Below are 13,954 nucleotides of genomic sequence, written 5' to 3'. Positions count from 1 at the left end.
TGTGTGTGTATGAGTGTATGTGTCCCTGTGTGTGTGTGTGCCAGTGTGTGTGTGCCTGTGTGTGCGTGTGTGTGCGTGCATGTGTGTATGAGTGTGTGAGTGTCTGTGTGTGAGTGCATAAGGGAATCCACTCAAACAACTGAGAACAATGGGGAGTTTCTCACACAAAGGGGATTACAAATCACTCCGTAGCCGGTAAGACAACCGGCACAAAAATCCCATGTAATCCCACTGTACGTTTTGCTTTGGAGTGTAGCAGAGACCATGGCGAGCAGACGGAGGAGGGGACCCTCCCCTTCACTTAATCTTAGAGTGGTTATTACAAGCTGGCCAAATGGCAGACACGCACAGTAACCGTCCCAGCCAACATTCGCACTGTGAAGAGCTTAACTCTGTCGAATGCATCCGGGATGGTGTTTACGTCAACTATCAGTGGCGCCTCCATCATGTTAAACCTGTAGAGAGAGGGTGGGACCCTTAGAACCTTCTGGTAATTACAGGGGTAACGCACCCAGCTGGACACTGACGTCTAGCCCTCCTCACCTCAGACTCTGGGCTCAGGTTTGAATCTTGTTATGTGCTCGTTTAGCAGGCACCGTCATCCAAGGTATCGTACATACATTTGTTAGATTTATTGTTTTATAATGCATTATTATATTACACAATATATTTTTAGGTATCCTGTGACTCAATCTTCTATGTGCTGCTTTCAGCGATTGAGTACATGTGTTACTATTTGAGTCCTCTATTGAAATTCTTCTGAAATACGCAACTTTTGCAATACTATAGGGATTATACAGTACCTCGCTCAAGAGTTCAACAGCAATGCCCCTCCACAGGGCTAATTGCTAACTATTAATGGTTCAGCTCTCTGGTCTGTAGTGGCCTTCTGACCGGCCAGTTCGAACGAATGAGCCCTAAGCCTGCGCAGTGCTCAGTGTCTGAGCTCTGTTAGTCGTCCCGTTGCGCGCGTTAGCCTGACGGTGCACCACTGAAGATTCTCAGGTACTCCGTCAGCCCTGCGCCTCCTGGGACAGGCAGCCGCGGGGGGGAGGAGAGGCTGGGCGTCCCAGGGGACGCGCTAACATCCCGCCGATGCTCAGCAGAGTAAACACGCAGAGCGGACGCCGGCGCTCAGTGGGGTTCTCTCTCTCTTGACCTCTGAGAGACGGGGCAGCAAACACCGTTTGTCACTCTGGGTCACTCAACCCACCGGGTCACTCTGCGGGGTGGGTTGCGGCCGCGGAGCCGACCGCCGCACCGCTGAACCGCCGCGCCGCGCCCCGCCCCGCAGAGTGACCCGACACGGCGCCGGTGTCTCTATCCCAAAACGCCATCGTTCACTGGCTGGCACCGCGTGGCCTTGAGGTTAAGCGGCTATCTCTCTTTCCCTCTCTCCCTCTTATTGGAAAAAATTACAATAAAACTAAATTTATATAATGTAGGCTAGAATATGAATGAACATCACTAGCAAAAACAAGGACTTTAAGTATTTAATCTCTCTCTCTCTCTCTCTCTTTCTCTCTCTCAATCCCAATTCAGGAGGGGGTTAAACTAATAGGACATCAAAGTGGCTTTCAAAGGACCCCCAGAATCAAACATTATTCTTTCATCTCCCAGGAAGTGGCGTAATCCCTTAAATCTGAATAGTGGATTCATTCTGCGGAGCTCGGAGTTCGCCAGCTCCTCAAGTGAAATTCACGAGTCAGACGGGAGACAGGACGGCCATGCCTGATTCAGCACACGGCAGAAATCCATCTTTCAGTGCAGGCGGAGACAAACTTATTGAATGACAAATTCAATCGCCATTATCTGAACCATTATCGCATCATTTATTTTGATGAAAGCAAAATTAAGTTTTAACCAATTTCCTTTAATGTGCACAAACGGACTCCCCAGGCTTCTCTGCAATAAAACAATGTGTCACTAACCGAGTCAAAACCCACCACGAAAGGAAACACAATCATGTTTATCATGAACTGCCAATCATCTAATTAAGAAAGCCCTTCCTATTCTATGTCAAAGTAGACTATCTCTGTTGCTGCTTTTCAATTATCTCTGATGTCCTAAAAGTTCCACACTTTTATTTGATCTTAAAACCGCAGCATTACGTATTCATGGTCTGTTAAAATGCAAATTGAGTTATCACACAGGCTCAGGTCTCCAACGGGCTGGTAATTAGCTGCTACATGTTAATGACTGGCTTCTTTTTGTAGGCCGTTTCATAAGTTTCCCTGTCTAATAGATGTGAGCTGCCAGACTGAGGGGCAGGGGGCAATTAAATTAAAATGTACGGTCGTATTGTACATTTCATATTTTTTATTAATGTACTGCTATATTCACACTCCAATAAATGGACAACACAACATGGCAGAAATTATTCTTTAAGCAAAAAAAAAAGAACAAATTAAAAATAAGTAAATTCTACAGAGAATCAATGAAAATTATTTGAAAACTTCACGTTTTGAATGAATTTCAGCTACCATTTATGGCACGCTAGTTTGATTGGTCCAAATGTATCATTGCTTAGCATTGGTGCTGGAACACCACTCTTCTCCAGCCCTGCTCAATTAATTTGAGCTCAATTACTGTACTTCTGCATCCGTTGACAGCAATGTGTCAGAAGTCCTTCGTAAAGTGAATGTACTGCTCACGGCCCCAGACGTTTCTGCCAAAAACAGAAGGGTGCTTTCATTATTATTCCGTAAATAAGCAGAGGCAGGAAGCTGTCTCAGCTGATTGCCCTTAAATAGTCCTTTAGTTGATTAATGCCCCTTAATCTGAACTGTCTGAACAACAAATAAATTACCTCTAATGTATTTTGCATTTAATTTGTTTAAGGGACACCAATTATCAAATAATTAGGACCCCATAAAATCTTCACAATCCATATTTTTATAAGTGAAAACACACATAAACCCATATATGTTCCTCACGTCTATATTTGTCCCTCGTTAATAGAGCCTTGATAAATTGTGTTTAGGCAAAACATACAGTAATAGATGTTGGGGAACATATTTACTGTATATGTGGAGATGATTGAGTGCTTCATGCAAGCCAAAGTGGGTGGAGCCATCATACTCTGCCAAGCACCATCTTGTCTGAAGAAATCAAACAATATAAAACAATATAATTGGTTGAAACCAGACAAATCGTAGCATAGCTCCACCTAATGTGGGGTTCATTCAAGTCTACATACGTCAAAGTACTAATTATGCTACTACTTGTGAGCTTGTGTGGCCTACCACTTCGCGGCTGAGCAGTTCCTCCTCCTATATGTTTCCACTTCACAATAACAGCACTTGCAGTTCACTGGGGCAGCTCAAGCAGGGCAGAAATTTGACAAACTGACTTGTTGGAAAGGTGGCATCCTATGACAGCACCACATCGAATGTCACTGAGCTCTTCAGTACAACCCATACTGCCAACATCTGTCAATGGAGATTGGTGGTTGTGTGCTTAATTTTATGCACCTGTTAGCAATGGGTGTAGCTGAAATAGCCAAAACCACTAATTAGAAGGGGTGTCCACATACTTTTGGAAATGTAGCATGTACATGCTACGTTTCGAAAAGTATATCTTTTCTCTTTTTCTTTAATGGCTGCGTTTTTTTTTTTTTAGACGTACACACGGCACGCTTCACGAAAATGTTTCATTTCTGCAAGGTGAAAAAGGCACCAGAACAAAGGCAAACAAATGGCGTGCAAATTTGGCCCGCCTCCTGCAGGCACCAGTGCCCTGCGTAGCGTGCTGCGACGACACGGCAGCCGCTTGGATTTGCCTGCGGCGCGCTGTTCCGCAGGCTCTAATCAGAGAGGGCCGTCCGTCTGCCCGCCCGCCCCCCCGCCCCCGCTCCTCTCCAGACATTTCCCATTTAAATCGCAGCGTCGCGGGGGCACCGCCGAGCCTCCTCCGGCAGGAGAGGGGCAGGCAGGCGAGCGCTGACCCATCGCGGTGAGCGAGCAGATCTGACCGAAACGCGAGCGGACGTCCGGGCGGGGTCGTTCCCGAAAGTTGGCGGGCGGCTAAGCCAATTTGCAGCGACGTGGGGGGTGGGGGGGGGGGGAGGCGGAGACTTGGTGATGAGATTATGCGCATATTTGTGTTCCCGAGCCCGGCTCGGCGCGCCCTCGTCTGACGTCAGCGTTTCTGAGGCTGATTAATGAGGGAGAGCGAGCAGCTCCTCAAAGCGCCCGGGCAGCCTGACGAGGAACAGCCCGTGGAAAAAAACCAGCGGCAGGAATGTTTTTTTTCCCTGACACATTTTGTTGATGAGAATAAATATTTATTTTCTCATGGCTAAACAGCATTTCAAGGTCAACAAATGGGGGGGCATGGGAGGAGGGGTGCGAGGGGGGGGGGGTGCAGGAGCTATGGAAAAGTACTGGGGATATGGGCACTCTGCAAAATGAGATTTCAGACATTTAAAAACTAGAAAAGTAGTTACCTATAGTAGCAATGCATTTGGGCACACAATAAATTAGGGCTTATAAACAGGCTTTCATACTTGCACTCTCTTTCACCCGCTACATGGAGCTTATTGCAGTGCCCTTACTGGGGCCAGTGTGGGACAGTCCCGCAGGTATGGGAGGGTGCCCTGAATTCCCCACATTTATTTCTGGGAATCGCTCCCCAGCGCTGCTGCCCTCCCACCTCCACGCCCCTCACCAAAGCGCTCTGGTGTCAGCGGGACAGCACACGGTAACTCATCCCCGTTCCCCTTCCCGGGACCCATGCGCAGGAGTTTATTAAAATCTGGATGACTCACCCGTCCCGGACTAACCCGCCTCGTCTGCTCACCTGCGCCTCTTCGTCAGCAAACCGCCACTGATTACTTTTTGGGATATACAAATTTGAGGAAGTTGCACCTCCACAAGCCTGAGTTATTAAATCACGCCCCCAGCCCAACCCCAGACCCCCCCACCCCTAACCCCCCCCCCCCCCCACACACACACACACCACCCCGCCACCCGTCGAAATGAAGGGAGAGCGTTCGGTGAGCACGTCGGGGCAGACAGGCAGTAAGCCGCTGGCCAGGCCGGGGCTGTATTTAATATTCAGCCGGCACATGGAGGGGGGGAATAAATCAGTCTTCAGCTCCTCTGGGGGCACTTCATGTCCATATCAAAGGCACCGGCGGCCCACTTTCTTCTCCTCGTCTTCCTCGCCCCCCCCCCGACCGGGTGCGACAGATTGCTCGCTCTTGGCCAAGGCCAGCGAAAATAATTAAGGAGACAATACAGATGTCAGACTAAATCTTCTCTTCTACCATTAGAGATGACAAGTAGCACTGGATTTAGTGTACATAATGATTGTTGTTTCTCTCTCTCTCTCTCTCTCGTTTCTCGTCTTCTGTCCGCTTCTGTAGTTTAAGAAAAAAGTTCAGAAAAAAATGATACGGAAAATTCTAGATGAGTCAAACTTTTCTCAAACAAAAAAAGAACCAGCACATGTTGTAACTGACTTCAGTTTTGTAAACATGGTTCATGGAGCAGTAACATCGCCACGGGGTGTGGGGTGGAGGGTCATAGTCTCATCAGGCCAGAGCAGCTCCTCTGGTCAGTTGGGCACCTGCCAGCTGTCTGTAGACCTCCTCCTTCGGTGAAATGGCTGTGCAGATGTGCTGCTGTTCTGGACTGAGCGGTAAAAGGCAGCTGGCAGTACACGCTTCAGAGGGAAACGTGTTAGAGGACTTCGTGCCAACGAGATGGGCCTACAAATATGGCTGGAGAGTCGGAACTATGGGCTAAATGGCGGAATTAAATAAGTGGGGTTTTGAAGAGACGGGTCACTGAAGAGGTGGAGTCGTTGAGAGGTTTGGGGACTTAGGGTGTGGGGTGAGGAGCACAGGGTGTGGGACAGGGGTGGGGGCCTGTTGATCCTAAAACTGCATCCAGGCGTCCAGCTGCTAGAGAGTAAATACAAATTTTTAGCACCAGCCAGCCTCCCTGGGCTTAAAAGAAAATGATAATTAGCTCAGACTGAAAATAAATGGCAAATAGCTCCCAGCCTCCGCAGGAACACTTAACTCTGGCCTGCCACTGTCTGCGCGTCTGCTGGGGGGAGAACACATGAGCCCCCTGAAAACCACGACCGTGACGCGATCAACCGTGGACTGTTCCTGCAGAGCCCGAAAAACGATGTTCAGTTTAAGCTGCCCCAGAGTTCTGGAGGAGATTTTTGCTTTGTGTTAACCTGGGTCTGGGACACGGGCATACGGTCTGACACTGTAGAGTGCGGTGGACATTAACCCACCCAACCACAGCTGATCAACCGTGGATCATTTCTGCAGCCCGAAAAACTGTGTTCAGTTAAAGCAGCTCAAGAGGATATTAGAACAATTACACTGCCGTGGAGAATGACAGCACGATACAGAGCAGCAATGGGAGGCGACGCACGGCGGGATTTCAATTTCGACGGATGAGATCCCTGCGATGAAGCTGCGGAAAGCACAACGTGTTTATTTCACAGGTAACTGCCGATTACAGACGGCGGCTCATAGCTAGCCTTGTGTGTCACGGGGTCTCCCACCTCTTGCCACAGGCCCCATTACATGGCTGCCACCCCATGCTGCATGTAGCGCTGATAAAACAAGACCAGGTCAAAACCTAGTATATGACTGGACTTAACACACGTGATCCGGGCGACCAATGGTGTAAGTTCATAACTCGGCCGATCAATGGTGTAACTTCATCGCTCACTCAGTCAGTCAGTCAGTCACAGACATTTGCGTTTGTAGGGCTGGCCCCGCTGTTGCGGTCCAGCCAAAAACTCTGAAACTGAGACTAGAGTTGCTACTGCTCCAGAAGGATAGCAGTGTAGCATAACGGTGAGGGAACTGAGCCTGCAGCTTCAAGGTTGCATGCTTGATTCCCAGGTGGAACAGAGCTGTTGTACCCTCACGCAAGATAATTAACACAAATTGCTTCGGTTAAAATCCAGCTGTATAAATTGTTTGTAAAAAGAATACAAGATATGTAATCAGCTAAATGCCTCAGATGTAAATGTTTCGGTTATAGTGGAAGACACATGCAGGCTAAAGATAGGATTTAGAGTAAACTGACACCCTAGCCCAGGGCTGCCCAACCCTGTTCCTGGAGATCGACCAGAGCGTAAGCTTTCACTCTAGTCCTAACACACCTCATTCAACAGCTAGGGATCTCATTGAGCTGCTCATTAGTAGAATCAGGTGTGCCAAATTAGGGATGAAATGAAAGCCCACAGGACGGTAGATCTCCAGGAACAGAGTTGGGAAGCCCTGCTATAAACAATTATCTTCTTCCTGTTGAACTAAAAAAGAAACATGCAAAGTAAACCTTTTCAACTTCCACTACACTCATGGCAATCTGTTCCTCCTGTCAAGTTCAAGGGAACAATTATTTGTTAGGAGATGCCTTTAGGGTTCCTTACAAAGATGGCTCTTTTGATCCATTTATACAACAGAAGCAGTTAATCACAGACGTGTGCTCAAGACCACACTGGTGATAAGCTACTCCAGATTCCAGCCTTCTTTCAACATAGACGAGAAAATATTTTCAGTTACACTTTCTCCTCCCTGGTACATAACCACCAACTGTGCCCTCTGTTTCCGCTGTGCCCTCTGTACCCCGCCAAGTGTGCTGCAGCTCAGCTCTGCCCATCAGGACAGACGGGGAGGGAAGAACAGGGCTTTGCCTGTGCGACAGTGCAGACGCAGGAGCTGAGACAGTGCGATTGTGCACGAGGACAGAGGCAGCATCAGGAACTGAGATTAACTGCGCATCGGCACAGAGAAACATCTGCGATAGGCTTTGACTGTGTTAGGGACAAAGGGGCAAAAACTGGGCTTCGTTTTGGAAGCTCACTTCCTGGTGATTTTGAGAGATGTTGCTCACTAGTGCCAGAACGATTGGCTCCAGTATAGGACTTTAAGCCAACTATTTCAATGTAAGTCAATAGCAACAATAAAGTCAAAATAAGGCAATCATTTTTTGTAGTCACAATAGGTGTTTCTTCTTCATCTAATGTCTTCCATGTGCTGGTTTGTTAAGCTATTGTGTTATTTGGATGAGATTGTAATATTTTGAGGACAAATCAGGGACAGTTTACGTCACTGCCAAGTCACTGTATCTCACACGATTAGTGGACGACCCAGACTCGACCAAACTTCAAGCCCATATAAGGGTCCCCCCTTTTCCCTACTGCGTGATCTCTGGCTCCAATTTGTACAACATGGCAGCACCCAAAAACTGCACTTCCACGGTTACAAAGCGCTTTTCACCAAGCCAATGGAAAGTCAATAGGTGACGTCACAGTGACTTGGTCGATAATTTTTATGCAGTCTATGGTCGAGATGCAATGGTGCGTGGCGGGGAACAGAACTTGACTGCGCAGATGTTTATGGCAGGAGCTCTGATACGAGCCGCAGGGTCAGCTCATTATAGCCAGAGTGGGCAGAGAGCGCCGTGGGGAAATCGCACAGACGGGACGCAGTGCAGTCACTGGCCTTCGTCAGGGCAGCGCAGTTTGGCTCACGAATCAGACACTGGCATTAAAGGTGAGGTAATGCACATGAGTCACAGACATCAGCCCAAGAGGCAACAGGGCATGTCCGCAAACTGCCAGCAAAAAACAGGGTGAGTAAACCTGCGGGTTAACACTTAGCGGTAAAGAAAGAGAGAGAGAGAGAGAGAGTGTGTGTGTGAACACTTCTCTTTTTCTCTTTTGCTCTTTTATTTTTGTTTTAAAAATAAAATATAAATAACGAAGCAAGAAACACTCCATTTCTGAAATGAAGTTTGAACAGTGCAGCAGCTCATAAGCATAGATGTACTGTAAGTTCCCTGTCTGTACCATGGATTGTTAAGTCTGTGAATAGCAGACATTTTCTCATGAAAAGGGCAAAGAGTAGCACTGTATGGCCTGTGGGGTGGAAAATCCTGGCTGGCTAGCAGGCCGGTGCAGTGGAGCAGCGCGTGCTCCAGCAGCCATGGGGGTGCGTTTGGAGGTGGATCGACAGGCCTAATCACCTAATCCAAACTGTGGAACAGAACTGTGTGGGGGGGATTGGATAAAAATGAACAGGGTAAAGAAACCAGGCCGGGCCTGGACAGTGGTACGGCCCACAAGGCCAGCTGTTTCTTCGGTTGACTGAGGTGCGCAGCCCCTAGCGTGTCCGGCGGGCTGCGGCGCTACCCTCTCCTCTCCGAACTGGAAGACATGCCCAGGTTACGGCTATTTTCAGCACTGCCCTTTCCTTACAGTGGCCTTGGATACTGAAAACAACAATGTCACTGCACTATTTTAAGTTAATGTTCCTAACTAAGAAAACACTTGCACTTCAAGGAAGGGCGCTGCTGGGAGAGGTAAATCTATAATCAAGGTCATTTGCAAGACAGGCTAGCGCTCGAGGGAGTTCAATCACCAACAAAAGCAACAGCTAAAATAGCCTGTTCCTCTGTCTTACTGTCCCTGTGCTATTTAAGTCATTAAAAAAACATTAAACACTGAGTGAACTTTGGGAAATTCAGTTTACATTCTCCTTTCAACAAGAGTGCCAAACTGAATTTTGTGGTTTTCGCTCACCATACAAATGATATGTTCTTGGAAGAGGCCCTGTCATATTTCTTTGGGCAAGTGGAAAACTGTTCCTGTTTTAGGTGCAAGTTGATGGTATCCACAAGTGGTGCAGAATCTAAAGCCCACCGGGAGTTCAAAATTGTGAATCATAAATCTATGACGTAGACTACGATCAACTATAGTTGATGTAAAACACAGTTTTGTCTTAATCACTCACAGAATGCACCATTTTGCACCAATTATTATGGGATAAAATGAAGCCTTTACAATCCTATCACTACTGATCAACCACCCTTTTCCAACACGGCGGGTGTCAGCAGTCTTGTTCAGAGAAGATTCTTTGGTGGTGGGGTAATATCAGGCACGTGATTGGCTGAAATTGTGACCTCATCAATCACCTCAGAACTGACAGAGGAGACAGAAAAAAAATCCATATCTGTGGCAAAGCAACTAGGATGACCTTTGAGGGGAAATCCCCACCCAATAGTCTGTGAGCAGAAGAGTTTCAGCTAAAGCAATCTAACCACCATTTTATTCACCATGCTACATCTCCAGTTGCTCCACATAGCAGGAATGACCTCAGCAATGAAAAACAATCAAATTCAGACAAATCTGATTTTCCATATCACATTATGAGAATCATAAATGTGCTCAGCTAGTTCTACATGTTAATTATGAAAATAAGCTATGCGTTTGAAAATCATATAACTGACTGCAGCTGATTTGCCAGGTATACATTTGATAGTCTCTGGATACATTTCTAAAATGTATCGGAAAGTCACCCTTTAAAGCAGCTTTGATTTTGAACAAAATATTCTTTGGTGGGGTAATATCAAGCATGTGATTGGCTCAAATCAGGGTGCAGCTGCGATTGTGATTGTGACCTCATCAATTGAGATGCGCTATCCTGCAGGCATTTCCTTCCAAAAACGTTTCATCTGAAACTTCATATGCCCGCAAGGTGTTGTAGAAAACCCATCATCAGCTCATGTGAAAGGTGGCAAAGTGGTGAGAGATTGTGGAAAAACTACAATGGTGATAATTATGGAGACTACAGATAGCCTGAATCATGGGAAATAAAAACTGGGGGTTTTCCAGTTCTAAAGAAAGGAAAATGTATTTGAATGAATTAGTTATGATTACAGCTCCACACAGAGCAGACAGGAGGTATGAAATATTTAAAAAATAGCAACAGCACAGTAGGTATAAAAGGTTGGGCTGGACTACAACTGATAATACACTGGCTGAATATACAAACAGCAAATTTGACAGATTGTATATGTTAATGTGAAAATCCCATACATCATGATGCTAATACCGTTTCAGCGGCGAGCTCTTAAATTTATTGCTACACTTCACTTAATTTGCCTTGGACCCAGAGGTAGGAACATCCGGTGGGAAAATTAATAAAGATCAGTTAGCATCCTGACCACTCAAGCATTCATGTAGCCACAAAACCACAGTAGACTGCACACGCCCTCTTTCTTCGCACAAATGCCCATCTAGCTTCACAAGGTTAACACACGCAGGGAAGTGTGTTCTCTCTCTCTCCCTCCCATGTACGCACGCGCGCACGCACACACCCATGCACACACCAGCAAGCGTAAATATATATTAAGCAATACTGTAAGCAGGCATCGTCAGCTCATTTCAATGTAATATAGCCCATAAAAAATAAAATAAAAGCACCTAACTTTATATGTATGTGTTTTTGGGAAATAGAATGCAATTTTATATCCCCCTTATCTTCACATTATTTAAAGTTATTTTTAAAAGAATGAGAAAACCACTTACTGTAATAATGTAACAGGCTAACACAAGATATTTACTGCAGAAGGAAAAAAAGGAATTACCTTCTTTTACAATACAGCATTCCAAGAGACACCTTGAACAATCTGGGAACATGCAAGGGAATCCATCCCTATCTCACCATGGTAACCAACACCTTGCTACAGGCAAAGAGACAGAAAAAAAGCACACGGCAGCAGCCCAGGGAACGGAATTCAATCTATTGCCATGGCTCCCGGCGCCAAGGCGACCAGAAGCTTTCAGCCAGCGGACCAATTCATTTGGCTGTGCACGAGACCCCACCGGAGATACAACCCACAATCGCGGCTCTTTTCGTCCTCCCCTCCGCTTTCTATTACCGCATCCTTTGCCGCGCGTGTGATGTGAAGAAATAACCGTTAAGGAGGAATACCGGGACTCACCGTGCGTTCTCCACTGGCAGAGACAGGTGGCTGTGCGAACACGAAAGATACGGCTGGAGGATTTCCCGAAGGTGCTCAGGCAACGTTGGCCGGTCCGGTACGTGCAGACGGTAGCAGCACCACCAGCAGCGAATGAGAAGGAGGGGGAGAAAAAAAATCGGAAAGCAGCTGAGGGGGTAGCTTCTCTGAGCCAGGCGCATTACATCATGGTTTCTACTGAGCTGCAGCTGGTGGGGTGGGGGGGAGTTGGGGGGGTTTGGGGGAGGTCCTTGCCCTGGAGCGTGCTACTGCAACCAGTGGGGTCTTCCCACCTCACAATCCACAGATAGACTATGTATCTCAGACTGCGTATACCTGTGTGTGTCTGTGTGTACGCACGCACGTGAAATAGTATGACTGTAAGTGCATATATTCATGTGTCCAAGCAGATGTTTATTGGGGTGTGTGTGTACGTGTGTATGTGTATGCATCTGTGCACACGTGTGTGAGCGTGCATTCTGTGCAAGAGAATATGATGCGTCTATTAAACATGCATGTTGCACACAACGCTTAGCTAAATCAGACCCATTCACTTAATTATGCATTCTGCAAACTAGACATCCGGTATGGATTTTTTTTCTTTCAGAGGGGGAGAGTCTAAAGAAAAATGGTGATAGAAACAAGCTATGCTCAAATTAGGCCCTCTCCAGCTGCCCCTCATTAATTTCCATCTCCAACGCACGAGAAGATTTAGGCGTTCCAGCTGAACCTGCTTTATCAGGTGGTTGTTTTCCGCCTTATCGCACAGCTTTTAGCCGGAGCCGAGCGCTGTCTGTTTGCCGAGAGATTTGTTTTATTTTTTTGTGGGGAGATGCGGCGTCCCTCAGCGCGGCAGGAAAAAAAAAACAAAAAAAAAACACAATCTCTCTCTGTTTGGCCCCGCAGATTCACAGACACTGACGCTTGATTATGATTAATTATCCGCTCGTTTCACACTTTACAGACGTCCCCCTGATTGGGATTCATAAATCAGGCCTTTATTACGGTGACAGCGGCCAGTCCCCCTGGCCTCCGGGGACCCCGGCGAATGAGACGCCTCTCTGTCACAGCCGCGGGGCTTCGGGGGCCTTGCCCGCTCCGGCGCGGCCCAAAGGGCGTGGGCTCCACCGCTGTTGTGCCAGAGCGGCTATGGCGGCAGTCTCAGTGCGCATATGGCCCTGTGGGCCCAGCCTTTCCGCGCACGCGTTTGTGTCATATCGGCTAAACATGCGGGCATGAAAGCTGGCAGCAGGCTTTCTAATCTTCCCCTGGCCCGGCTTTGATGGTGCAAAAAGCCAGCGCAACAGACGTAATCAGCTGGCACAGAGATTGATGTTTGGGAGCAGGGCAAGCTCCTCAAAAGGTGGTTCCACTGAGGCTGGTGTTTTCGTAACTTTTTTTTTCTTTCCAGAAGCTCCTGATTGTCTGGTCAGTCAGAGCACCTAGATCTACAGAGAGTGACATCATGTGACCACTGTCCCCATGCCCCCTGGTGAGCAGTACTGATGACAGTGGAGTTCGGATCATGTGTCTTCACTGAGATGTGTGTCTCTTTCTCTCTCTCTCTCTGTCTCTCTCTAACACACACACACACACACACACACACATTGTTCCCTGACAGATCCTCACTGAGATGTGTTTCTCCAGTTGTAAAGCTGTTGAAATAAGAGAAAGCTGGCCCTGCTCTGAAGCTACAGGAGAGCCCAGCAGAGCAGAGTGGTGCTTAAGGAATGGGGTGTGTACTCAGAGGGGTCGATGTTCCCATTGTTGTTGCACCCTTGAGTAATGAACCTGACGTTCTGTAGTAGGTATCCTGCCGTATGGCGAGATAGTGTGGTGCAGTCCACCCATGTACAAACCCCCCTTCCCCCCTCCATGGCACTTTCTGTATGTCATGCTGTCTCTGTCTGTATTCCCTCTGCTTTCCCCATTGAATAAAGTGAATAAACTGAAAAATGCACATGGTGGGTTGACTGCTTGGTGTCTGACATTTAAAAAAATGTAAATGTCCTCCTGTATGATAATCGGTAGACATGTACATTGGTTATGAACAGGACACCTGCTGAGGAAACACAATTGTGACAAATTAAACCAAGACTGCAGCTGAATATAGTAACCCTTCCTACAGTTCTAACTATGCAGTACATTGAGGGAGACTTTCAATCAGG

At 47.2% G+C, this 13,954-nt stretch overlaps 1 protein-coding gene and 1 long non-coding RNA gene across 4 annotated transcripts in view; one reads left to right on the top strand and one right to left on the bottom strand.

The window, feature by feature from the left end:
* Positions 1-11,892, bottom strand: part of sema4ba (sema domain, immunoglobulin domain (Ig), transmembrane domain (TM) and short cytoplasmic domain, (semaphorin) 4Ba) — a 68,933-nt gene extending 57,041 nt beyond the window's left edge. The window contains exon 1 of one of the 3 annotated variants that reach the window (XM_035395895.1): positions 11,769-11,892. The gene's annotated coding sequence lies outside the window, so the exon portion shown is untranslated. Of the gene's footprint in view, positions 1-11,411; positions 11,545-11,768 lie in introns of those variants that run through there. The other 2 variants (XM_035395899.1, XM_035395898.1) reach the window with 2 other exon arrangements.
* On the top strand, positions 11,710-13,744 carry LOC118215286. Its single transcript, XR_004762802.1, has 2 exons — positions 11,710-11,865; positions 13,198-13,744. It is a non-coding gene; the product is annotated as an uncharacterized LOC118215286 (long non-coding RNA).
* Positions 13,745-13,954: the final 210 nt, after the last annotated feature.

This window comes from Anguilla anguilla, chromosome 16 (genome assembly GCF_013347855.1).
Source record: "Anguilla anguilla isolate fAngAng1 chromosome 16, fAngAng1.pri, whole genome shotgun sequence".
Lineage (NCBI taxonomy): Eukaryota > Metazoa > Chordata > Actinopteri > Anguilliformes > Anguillidae > Anguilla > Anguilla anguilla.
Note: the sequence above shows the minus strand (reverse complement) of the source record. Positions and strands in the feature narration are given on the sequence as shown.